Source organism: Arachis ipaensis, chromosome B7, assembly GCF_059453495.1.
Source record: "Arachis ipaensis isolate K30076 ecotype BB chromosome B7, ASM5945349v1, whole genome shotgun sequence".
Lineage (NCBI taxonomy): Eukaryota > Viridiplantae > Streptophyta > Magnoliopsida > Fabales > Fabaceae > Arachis > Arachis ipaensis.
This window is the reverse complement of record NC_142442.1, coordinates 17,614,305-17,625,784: the sequence shown is the minus strand read 5'-3', so window position 1 is coordinate 17,625,784 and position 11,480 is coordinate 17,614,305. Positions and strand designations below refer to the sequence as shown.

The 11,480-nt window shown below is 30.2% G+C and overlaps 1 pseudogene; it reads left to right on the top strand.

Annotated features, from left to right (window-relative positions):
* Nucleotides 1-316: 316 nt before the first annotated feature.
* Nucleotides 317-2,035, top strand: LOC107606805 (inositol oxygenase 1-like; annotated as a pseudogene).
* The last annotated feature ends 9,445 nt before the right edge of the window (nt 2,036-11,480 follow it).

Below are 11,480 nucleotides of genomic sequence, written 5' to 3'. Positions count from 1 at the left end.
GCCCCCAATTTTATTTGCACTTCGACGTTCACACAAAATAAATAATATTTTTGGCTCTTAGAAATAGATACAATAGTCACTAAAAAATTAATTAGATCGGGCACATGGCTAAATTATTATTATTATTATTATTATTATTATTATATGAAGATGTTTTTTTTTATTATTAAATAATAAATTGCAAGATTTGATTTTGATATGTTATAAAAGTGTTTTTTTTTAAATGTAGCTAAATAAATAAAACACATTTTTAACATAAGAATCTTTATAAGAAGATATTTTTAACATCTTTATTTGAGTAGATGCCACTTATCAATCCTATAATTTCGTAAGAATCTACAAAAAATTTTTTATCACATGTTTAACTTTACTTTCAAATATATTAAAAATTTAAATTTTTATATACAGGTGAAGAAAATGAGAGAGGAGTATGAAAAATTGAGTAAAGCATAAATTAGCATATGAAAATATTGTGAACTTCTAAATGAAGTGGCGGATGAAAGTGATCCTGACTTAGATAAACCTCAAATTCAACATTTGTTACAAACAACTGAAACTATAAAAAAAATTATCCCAACGAATATTGGCTTCACTTAACTGCCCTCATCCATGGTGCACTTTAATATAATTGATTTTGAAAATTAATTTACAATGTTGTACTTGCACGCATTGTTAATTAATTATTATGTCACAATTAATTTAATCAAATTATTTAGATACAGATCTTAAAAAGATACTTCTACTTCCTATTTTCGGGAGATTTTTATAATGGGCTGTTGTAGGTTAGTGATTTTTCATCATGATATATATAAAATTTAATAAGAATTGAATTTGCTTTTAAATATAAAATTAGTTTCATTAACAAATGAAGAAGATTTTGAGAAGTTTTTCTAAAAAGAGAAGTCTTGTCTTTCATATAATAATAATAACAATAATAATAATAATAATAATAATAATAAATAAATAAATTCTTGTTTGAAATTTCTTATTTAATCTATACTCACCAATTTTGTTATACATGTACAGGTGACATATTCCCAATTGGTTGCAGATTTGATGAATCCAATGTCCATCACAAGGCAAAAATCTATCTAAATTTTGTTTTCTTTAGTTTTAGTTATGGTAGAGAGAAAAAAGGTTATGAGAATTAATTTTACAAACTAACATATATTTATTTATATGTGCATTTTCTCATAATTCAGTATTTCAAAAAAAAAAAATCCAGACTATAACATTTCTGTATTCAATACTAAATATAGAATTTATTTTGAAAAATATGGACTTAATAATGTGATGATGTCATGGGGATATGATGATTATATGTATCTTGTAAGTGCCACATCAAACCCTAAATTATATAATTTAATTATTTCATATATAAATTGCAAATAAAAGTCTAAAATTTGGGTGTTGTCTATATATAGAGGTGGCAAAGGAGAACAATACTCTGCCCTCAGCTGCTTTGTTCATTATTAGATACCATTCATTCTATGGTAAGTGCCCCAGTTAGAAACTAATTAAAGTTAAAATTTTGTAAATTCATATAACCAATTATTCAAATGGTTAATTCATAATTCATAATCTTACTATTTGGTACACTATATGATTTGTTTTGCAGCATTACATAGGGAAGGAGCATATAAGCACTTGATGAATGATGAGGATGTTGAGAATCTGAAATGGGTTCTCATTTTCAAGTATATTATAACAATATTATATTTTATTTTATTTTATTTTATTTTAATTATTTATTTATGGATAATGGTGGTTATTACTAATTAATTTTTGTAATATGTAGCAAATATGACCTATACAGCAAGAGCAAAGTTCAATTAATATTGAAAAGGTCAAATCATATTATCTCTCCTTCGTTGAGAAGGTAAATCAACAAAAATACTAATAATGCAAGAAACCTTTTATTTCCTAATAATTCAATCAGAAAAAAGAAATTTGTTTTCTCTTAACTTAAAATTAACACTCATGTGTCTTCCTCTTTTTTGTGCAGTACTTTCCTACTGCAAAGCTGAGGTGGTGAAATGTTGAATTGGAGCCATAAATATTGCTTAAAGTGCCAATAATTTAGTATGATAGTGTCATAGTATGTATGGAGAGGAGGCAATGAGTTATATATTTGTAGTAGAGTTAGTTTATGTGTTTGTATTTGATGCTAATGTATGGAGAAGAGGTAATAAGTTATTATATATTTATAGTAGAGTTAGTCGTTTATGTGTCTGTATTTGGTGCTAAATAATTAAATATCGTTGTATGAAATAATTATATTAAGGTTAAAAAAACCCAAATAAACCAAGCTGAAAAGTTTATTACCTAAATCAGCCAAAACAAAAATTATTTCAGCAATCCACCAATGACCATTTATATATAATTCGAATCAATATGATTCGAACTACAAATACATGTAATTCAAAACAACTTGCTTCGAATTACGTTTGAATGAATATGCATGTAATTCGAATCAAGTATATTCGAATTAGAGAAGGGTAAATCGAATTGACTCGATTCGAATTAGTAGGCTCATGTGACTCTATGGAGTTCGAATCATATTGATTCGAATTATTCAATGTTGGTGACACTAGATAGTTCGAATTAAGTTGATTCGAATTACTAGTGAGTTGCCTATATAATGTTACGTTAGTTGGATATATATCAAATTTTTTTTTCACATTCTTACTTGGATAGTTGGATATATATCTTATAGTTGATACAAAAGATATTTACTGTATAATTTTATTTTTCTAAAAATATTTTATATATATATATATTTTGATGATTACACAATTTTAGAAATATTTAAAAAGTATTATTAAATTTAAAATTATATTTTTTATTATTTGATAATAAAATTAAAAATTAAAAATTAGGGATTAATATTGCTAGGTAGCCAGTAGTTGTGGTGGCAAATTTGTACCCTAACAAAAATATTAGGGATTAATATTGCTAGGTAGACAAAAAAACAGCCAGAACTTGTCTTATTTAGCATTAATTATATAAATTTGGTTACAGAATATTAATCCTTAATTTTTAATTTTTAATTTTATTGTCAAATAATAAAAAATATAATTTTAATTTTAATAATACTTTTTAAATATTTCTAAAATTGTGTAATCATCAATATATATATATATATATATATTTAGAAAAATAAAAATTATACAGTAAATATCTTTTGTATCAACTATAAGATATATATCCAACTATCCAAGTAAGAATGTGAAAAAAAAAATTTGATATATATCCAACTAACGTAGCATTATATAGGCAACTCACTAGTAATTCGAATCAACTTAATTCGAACTACCTACTGTCACCAACATTGAAAAATTCGAATCAATATGATTCGAACTCCATAGAGTCACGTGAGCCTACTAATTCGAATCGAGTCAATTCGATTTACCATTCTCTAATTCGAATCTACTTGATTCGAATTACATGCATATCCATTCAAACATAATTCGAAGGAAGTTGTTTCGAATTACATGCATTTGTAGTTCGAATCAATATGATTCGAATTATATTTAAATGGTCATTGGTGGATTGCTGAAAAAATTTTTGTTTTGGCTGATTTGGATAATAAACTTCTCAGCTTGATTTATTTGAGTTTTTTACCCTTATATTAAGGTTTCTTTATTCTCCTTTTTTAAATTTTCTTCTCTAATTTAGTCAGATTTTTAATAGTAAAAAGTTTCGTGCTGCAATATATGTCATGACAATAGCCATAATATTATTCATAAACCAAAATTTTAACAGTAAAAATTAAATTAACATAGGAGAAAATATAATTATTTTATATGATTAAGAAAATTGGTCACTCTTATGGCATATAAAAATGATTTTACATGACTTTTTTTTTTCTTTTAAAAATGAGAATAAACTGTTATGTGATATAAATACGGTAGAGTCTTATTTTAGATGATTTAAATATGTAGAGCAAAAATTAATAATTATCTGATTAAAAGAATAGATCAAATAAAAAATAATTCGACGAAAACTCTGTATTATGTGAACAAGAGAGATCTAATATAAATAATGCATGACATAATTCAATATTTTCATTTTATCCATGTAACGAATTCTACCACACTGACTAATTCATGTGAGAACTGTTACTCATATAGACTTGAAGAAAATAATCTTATTTCAACTTTAAATATTAGGATACATTGTTTTTTTTTTTTTTAAATTTTAGACAAATTTACTGTACCTCCAGCGAACTCCATAATATTTCTAGAGTTTGTTGCACCCCGATAAATTTCACAGTAAATTTATTGTATTATATAAACCCATGAGACCTTCATTTGTCGTTTTTATATTATCTTTCATCTTCTGTCCCTTGTAAAGTTGTTTATTTACTCTGTCGTTAATTGCAAGTGAGTATATTCTTTTGTTATCATTTTCAATTTGAGTTGCTGTTTATAACATATTTCTCTATAGTTAGAGTAACTTATTAGTTAATTGTTAGTTAGTTTAATCAGAATGATTAATTTAAGTTGTGAGTTAAATGTTAATTAGGTGAATATGTAATTAGCTTGGATTATGTATTGCTAGTTAGTTAAATTAAATTATCAGTTAATTATTAATTAGTATGATTATAGAGTTAGTTTATATGATCATGTAGTTAGTTTACATGTTAATTAGTAAGTTTATAAACTAATTAAGATGTATGTAAGATAGACTATTAGCTTAAATATATCTGATAAAAATTTAGTTAATGTGAAAGGAACTAAATTCAGTTTATTTTATTTTATTAGAGTATAGTTTGATGAAGCAACATCTGTTGGGGTACGAACATACCCTTTATAGACAGGATTAGGTTAACCACATAGCAGGCATACTTGATCGAGTGGTACACTTTTATAACTCTTATTTGTTATATTGTAATGAAATGTAAATTTGTAATTTTATGTGTTAACCCTCTTTTTTTTTAACTTGTTTATTTTGTTTGGTAGGCACCTCGAATATTGTACACCAGACGTAATTCAATGAGACGCCCGCCTGAGCAGATTATACCATATCTTAGATGAGCCAGATTTGAGCATGTTGCTTACACAGTGGAGTTTGAGTATAATTGGCTGTTGGCGTCAGCTTTGATTGAGAAATGGAGACCTGAGTCCCATACGTTTCATCTGCCATGCGGAGAGATGACTATCACCTTGCATGACGTAGCGTACCAGTTGGGACTCATGATTGATGGTGATCCGTTAGTGGCTGCATTGGTGGGTGGGTGGTGCGGATTTTCTAACCACAGACTAACCGGCAAGTGCATGGGGTCGTACCAAGTAATACCTTACGTGAGTAAGGGTCGATCTCACGAGGATTGATGGATTAAGCAACAATAGTGTTTGATAGGATTAGTTAGACAAACAGAAAATAGTGTTTGGAAGTTCAAAAGCATTAAACAATAAAGAAGAGTTTGAAGACAGACAGGTAAATAAGTTGGGAATAAAATATGGAGAAGATAGTTAAGGTTTCAGAATTATCTATTTTTTCGGATTTACTTTTCTTACTAACTATTTTAATTATGTAGGATTTAATTTATGGCAAACTATATGTGACTAGACCCTAATTCCTTAGACATTTCTAGTCTCCTCTAAAATTCATTAATTGCCAATTCCTTGGTCAATTAATTCCAATTAGAAGCTACATGATCAAATTCCAGTTTATATGCTACAAAAACTCTAATTATCCAAAAATAAAAGGATTATATGTCACGTATCCCGTTAAATCCAGATAATTAAAATTTAGGAGAATATATTTTCAAGCTGTTGTTCAAGTAAAGAGCTTTTACAAGTTTTACAGGAACTCAAATAGAAAGAGGGTCATACTTCCATTCCACCCAAATTCATAAAATAAAGAGCGAAAACAATTCTTAAATTATAAATGAGTAAAGTATCATTTTTGTTCCCAACGTTTGGGATAAGTCCCAAAGTTGTCCCTAACGTTTCAATCGTCCTATTTAAGTCCCTAACGTTTCAAAACTGACTCAATGTTGTCCTGCCGTTAGGCATCCGTTAACAGAATTGACGGCGGGACAAAATTGAGACGATTTTGAAACGTTAGGGACTTAAATAGGACAAAAACGTTGGGGACAAAAATGATATATAGAAATAAATTTTAATTTTATTCTTCAATAATATCATTTTTTTACTATACATAGTATTCAATTATTTTTTAATCACATCTAAGTAAATTACACTTAATCATATTACTTTCATTTTAAATAAATTATTTTTTTTATAATTTTACTCTTAAAGATTTTTAATTATCATGAAATATTTGTAGAATGACCAGTATATAAACTTCCAGAAAAGAAAAAAGATAATATATATACAATAAAATATAAATTATACCTTTTGTCTCTAATGTATCAAAATTCTTTAAAATTATAAAAAATAAATTTATTTAAAATGAAAGTAATGTGATTAAGTGTAATTTATTTAGATGTAATTAAAAAATAATTGAATACTATGTACAGTAAAAACTTAATATTATTGAAGAATAAAATAAAATTAAAATTTATTTTTATGTATCATTTTTGTCCCTAACGTTTTCGTCCTATTTAAGTCCCTAACGTTTCAAAATCGTCTCAATTTTGTCCCGCCGTCAATTCTGTTAACAAATCCCTAACGGCAGGACAACATTGAGTCAATTTTGAAACGTTAGGGACTTAAATAAGACGATTGAAACGTTAGAGACAACTTTGGGACTTACCCCAAATGTTGGGGATAAAAACGATACTTTACTCATTATAAATTTATACATAAATTAAAATAGAAAAAGCAATAAAATCAATTCATACAAATAGACAGAGCTCCTAACCTTAACAATGGAGGATTAGTTGCTCATGGTTCCGAGTAGAAGGCTGTGGAATATGGAATGTAAATTTGTATGGAATAATATTGTCTTCCGGAACCTCCGGGGAACCTCTTCAAAGGAAGGAAAGTTTCTCCCTTTATAACTAATCTTAATAAATTTAAAATCAAATTTTTAAAATTAAAATAATATCTTTTCCTAGAATTTAAATTTGAATTTAAATTTGAATTAATTAACAAGTCAGCTGATGGGTGGGGACCACTTGCTTTCTCCATTCTACAGCTTCTAATTTGTGTTTTCTGGGCTGAAAACTGAGTCAAAACAGCCCAGAAATAGCCCCCAGCATTTTTCTGCATTTTCTGCACTTCGCGCATGTCATGCGTACGCGTCAGTCACGCGTACGCGTCAATGGTCTTTTTACGCGTTAGTTACGCGCACGCGTCGCTGAGCAAATCTTCAAATCACGCGTACGCGTCAGTCACGCGCACGCGTCAGTCACGCGCACGCGTCAGTCACGCGTGCGCGTCGCTCCTCGCTGCCATCTCCTTTGCTTCTTGTGCTGCAGAAACTCCATCAAATTCCGCTGAATGCTACCTAAAATAAACAGAATTGCACAAAACTCAAAATAGCATCCATAGTGGCTAAAATACAATTAATTCTTGGTTAAACTCAACAAATTACATGCAAATTCACTAGAAAAAGATAGGAAAGATGTTCACGCATCACAACACCAAACTTGAATTGTTGCTTGTCCTCAAGCAACCTAAACTAATATAAGCTTAGGATGTGAATTTGCATGAGAATGAGAGTTCGATTAAGCTCATGTCTCTTCTTATAGTGGGGTTTACAACTGCAATCCTGACTAGTTTTGGCATCTCACTTTATCCTTTGAAGTTCAAAATGATTGGCATCCATAGGAACTCAGAATTCAGATAGTGTTATTGATTCTCCTAGTTCAGTATGTTGATTCTTGAACACAGTGACTTTATAAGTCTTGGCCGTGATCCTAAGCATTTTTTTTCCAGTATTACCACCGGATACATAAATGCCACAGACACATAACTGGGTGAACCTTTTCAAATTATGACTCAGCTTTGCTAGAGTCCCCAGTTAGAGGTGCCCAGAGTTCTTAAGCACACTCTTTTTGCTTTGAACCACGACTTTAACCGCTCAGTCTCAAGCTTTTAACTTGACACATTCACGCCACATGCACATGGTTAAGAACAGCTTAATTTAGCCGCTTAGGCCAGGATTTTATTCCTTTAGGCCCTCTTATCCATTAATGCTCAAAGTCTTGGATCATTTTTACCTTTTGCCTTTTAGTTTAAAGGGTTATTGGCTTTTTCTGCTTGTTTTTTTTTCGCAAGCTTTGTGTTTTTCACTGCTTATTCTTGTTTCAAGAATCAATTTCATGATTTTTCAGATTATCAATAACATTTTTCTTTTTTCATCATTCTTTCAAGAGCCAACAATTTTAACATTTATAAAATTCACTATAAAAATATGCACTGTTCATGTCATGCATTCAGAGTCACAGAAAATACCACCACATTTGAATAAATGAGACTACTCTAAAAATTAAACTCAAATTTTCATGCACTATATCTGTTGTTCTTTCTTTTTGATTTCAAGCTCAGTGGGCAATACATGAGACATCTTTCAGAATTAAAGCACTTAACAAAAAACTAAACTAAAACCTATGAATCTACTAATAAAAGATCATGCAATAAACAAAACAAAGTAGCAGGAAACCGAAACATAACATAATAAAAGCGGAAAGAAATAAAAAATGAAAGAAACTTAACCACCTTAGTTATCTGAGCGGTCGTTTTATTCTTCAGGTTGTGCTCCTTTGTGAAGATGATTCTCCTCCCTTAGTGCCATAAAATTAAACAGAAAACCCTTAAGTGAAGCGTTAACACCAAACTTAAAGGTTTGCTTGCCCTCAAGCAAACAACAACTGAAAACAAAAATAAATAGTAAGATGAAAGAAGAATAAAAGGATAAAATAACAAGAGAGAATTAGGATTGGGGGGTGGATGATTTGAAATCAGGCGTTGAAGTGGTTTAATTGGGCATCGCATGCGACGCGTACGCATGGACCGTATGAATTTCAAGTGACGCGTAGGCGTCAGGGACACGTCCGCGTGGTGGGGCTTGTGCGCCCAGCATAGTTCCAGCTCCACACCAGCATAACTCTCTGGCTAAACACCTTTTACGCCGATTTTGCAGGTCACGCGTACGCGTAAGTGACGTGCACGCGTGGATGGCGAAAATCACAAACGACGCGCACGCGTGGGGTACGCGTACGCGTGGGCTTGCTTGTGCTAAAGGCTTGGTTCCAGCGCCATTCCCGCGCAACTTTCTGTCAAATTTTATTTTTCACGCGCACTTGACTGACGCGTACGCGTCAGCGATGCTTGCGCATCGTATGCTCTCTCTTTTTTTTTCTTTTTTTTTTGAAAAAAATAATAAAACAATATTTAAATAAAATTAAGATTAAAATGCCTAATCTAAACAACCAAGCAACTAATAGTTGTTAATCACCGTCAATCCCCGGCAACGGCGCCAAAAACTTGGTGCAGATTTTTTAACCACAGATTAACCGGCAAGTGCACTGGATCGTAACGTGAGTAAGGGTCGATCCCACGAGGATTGATGGATTAAGCAACAATAGTGTTTGATAGGATTAGTTAGACAAACAAAAAACAGTGTTTGGAAGTTCAAAAGTATTAAACAATAAAGAAGAGTTTGAAGACAGACAGGTAAATAAGTTGGGAATAAAATATGGAGAAGATAGTTAAGGTTTCAGAGTTATCTATTTTTCTGGATTTACTTTTCTTACTAACTATTTTAATTATGTAGGATTTAATTTATGGCAAACTATATGTGACTAGACCCTAATTCCTTAGACCTTTCTAGTCTCCTCTAAAATTCATTAATTGTCAATTCCTTGGTCAATTAATTCCAATTAGAAGCTACATGATCAAATTCCAGTTTATATGCTACAAAAACTCTAATTATCCAAAAATAAAAGGATTATATGTCACGTATCCCGTTAAATCCAGATAATTAAAATTTAGGAGAATATGTTTTCAAGCTGTTGTTCAAGTAAAGAGCCTTTCCAAGTTTTACAGGAACTCAAATAGAAAGAGGGTCATACTTCCATTCCACCCAAATTCATAAAATAAAGAGCGAAAACAATTCTTAAATTATAAATGAGTAAAGTATCATTTTTGTTCCCAACGTTTGGGATAAGTCCCAAAGTTGTCCCTAACGTTTCAATCGTCCTATTTAAGTCCCTAACGTTTCAAAACTGACTCAATGTTGTCCTGCCGTTAGGCATCCGTTAACAGAATTGACGGCGGGACAAAATTGAGACGATTTTGAAACGTTAGGGACTTAAATAGGACAAAAACGTTGGGGACAAAAATGATACATAGAAATAAATTTTAATTTTATCCTTCAATAATATCATTTTTTTACTATACATAGCATTCAATTATTTTTTAATCATATCTAAGTAAATTACACTTAATCATATTACTTTCATTTTAAATAAATTATTTTTTTTTATAATTTTACTCTTAAAGATTTTTAATTATCATGAAATATTTGTACAATGACCAGTATATAAACTTTCAGAAAAGAAAAAAGATAATATATATACAATAAAATATAAATTATACCTTTTGTCTCTAATGTATCAAAATTCTTTAAAATTATAAAAAAATAAATTTATTTAAAATGAAAGTAATGTGATTAAGTGTAATTTATTTAGATGTAATTAAAAAATAATTGAATACTATGTACAGTAAAAAATTAATATTATTGAAGAATAAAATAAAATTAAAATTTATTTTTATGTATCATTTTTGTCCCTAACGTTTTCGTCCTATTTAAGTCCCTAACGTTTCAAAATCGTCTCAATTTTGTCCCGCCGTCAATTCTGTTAACAAATCCCTAACGGCAGGACAACATTGAGTCAATTTTGAAACGTTAGGGACTTAAATAAGACGATTGAAACGTTAGAGACAACTTTGGGACTTACCCCAAATATTGGGGATAAAAACGATACTTTACTCATTATAAATTTATACATAAATTAAAATAGAAAAAGCAATAAAATCAATCCATACAAATAGACAGAGCTCCTAACCTTAACAATGGAGGATTAGTTGCTCATGGTTCCGAGTAGAAGGCTGTGGAATATGGAATGTAAATTTGTATGGAATAATGTTGTCTTCCGGAACCTCCGGGGAACCTCTTCAAAGGAAGGAAAGTTTCTCCCTTTTATAACTAATCCTAATAAATTTAAAATCAAATTTTTAAAATTAAAATAATATCTTTTCCTAGAATTTAAATTTGAATTTAAATTTGAATTAATTAACAAGTCTTCAGCTGATGGGTGGGGACCACTTGCTTTGTCCATTTTGCAGCTTCTAATATGTGTTTTCTGGGCTGAAAACTGAGTCAAAACAGCCCAGAAATTGCCCCCAGCATTTTTCTATGTTTTTCTGCACTTCGCGCATGTCACGCGTACGTGTCAGTCACGCGTACGCGTCGATGGTATTTTTCGCGAGTCACGCGTACGCGTTAGTTACGCGCACGCGTCGCTGAGCATATCTTCAAATCACGCATACGCGTCAGTC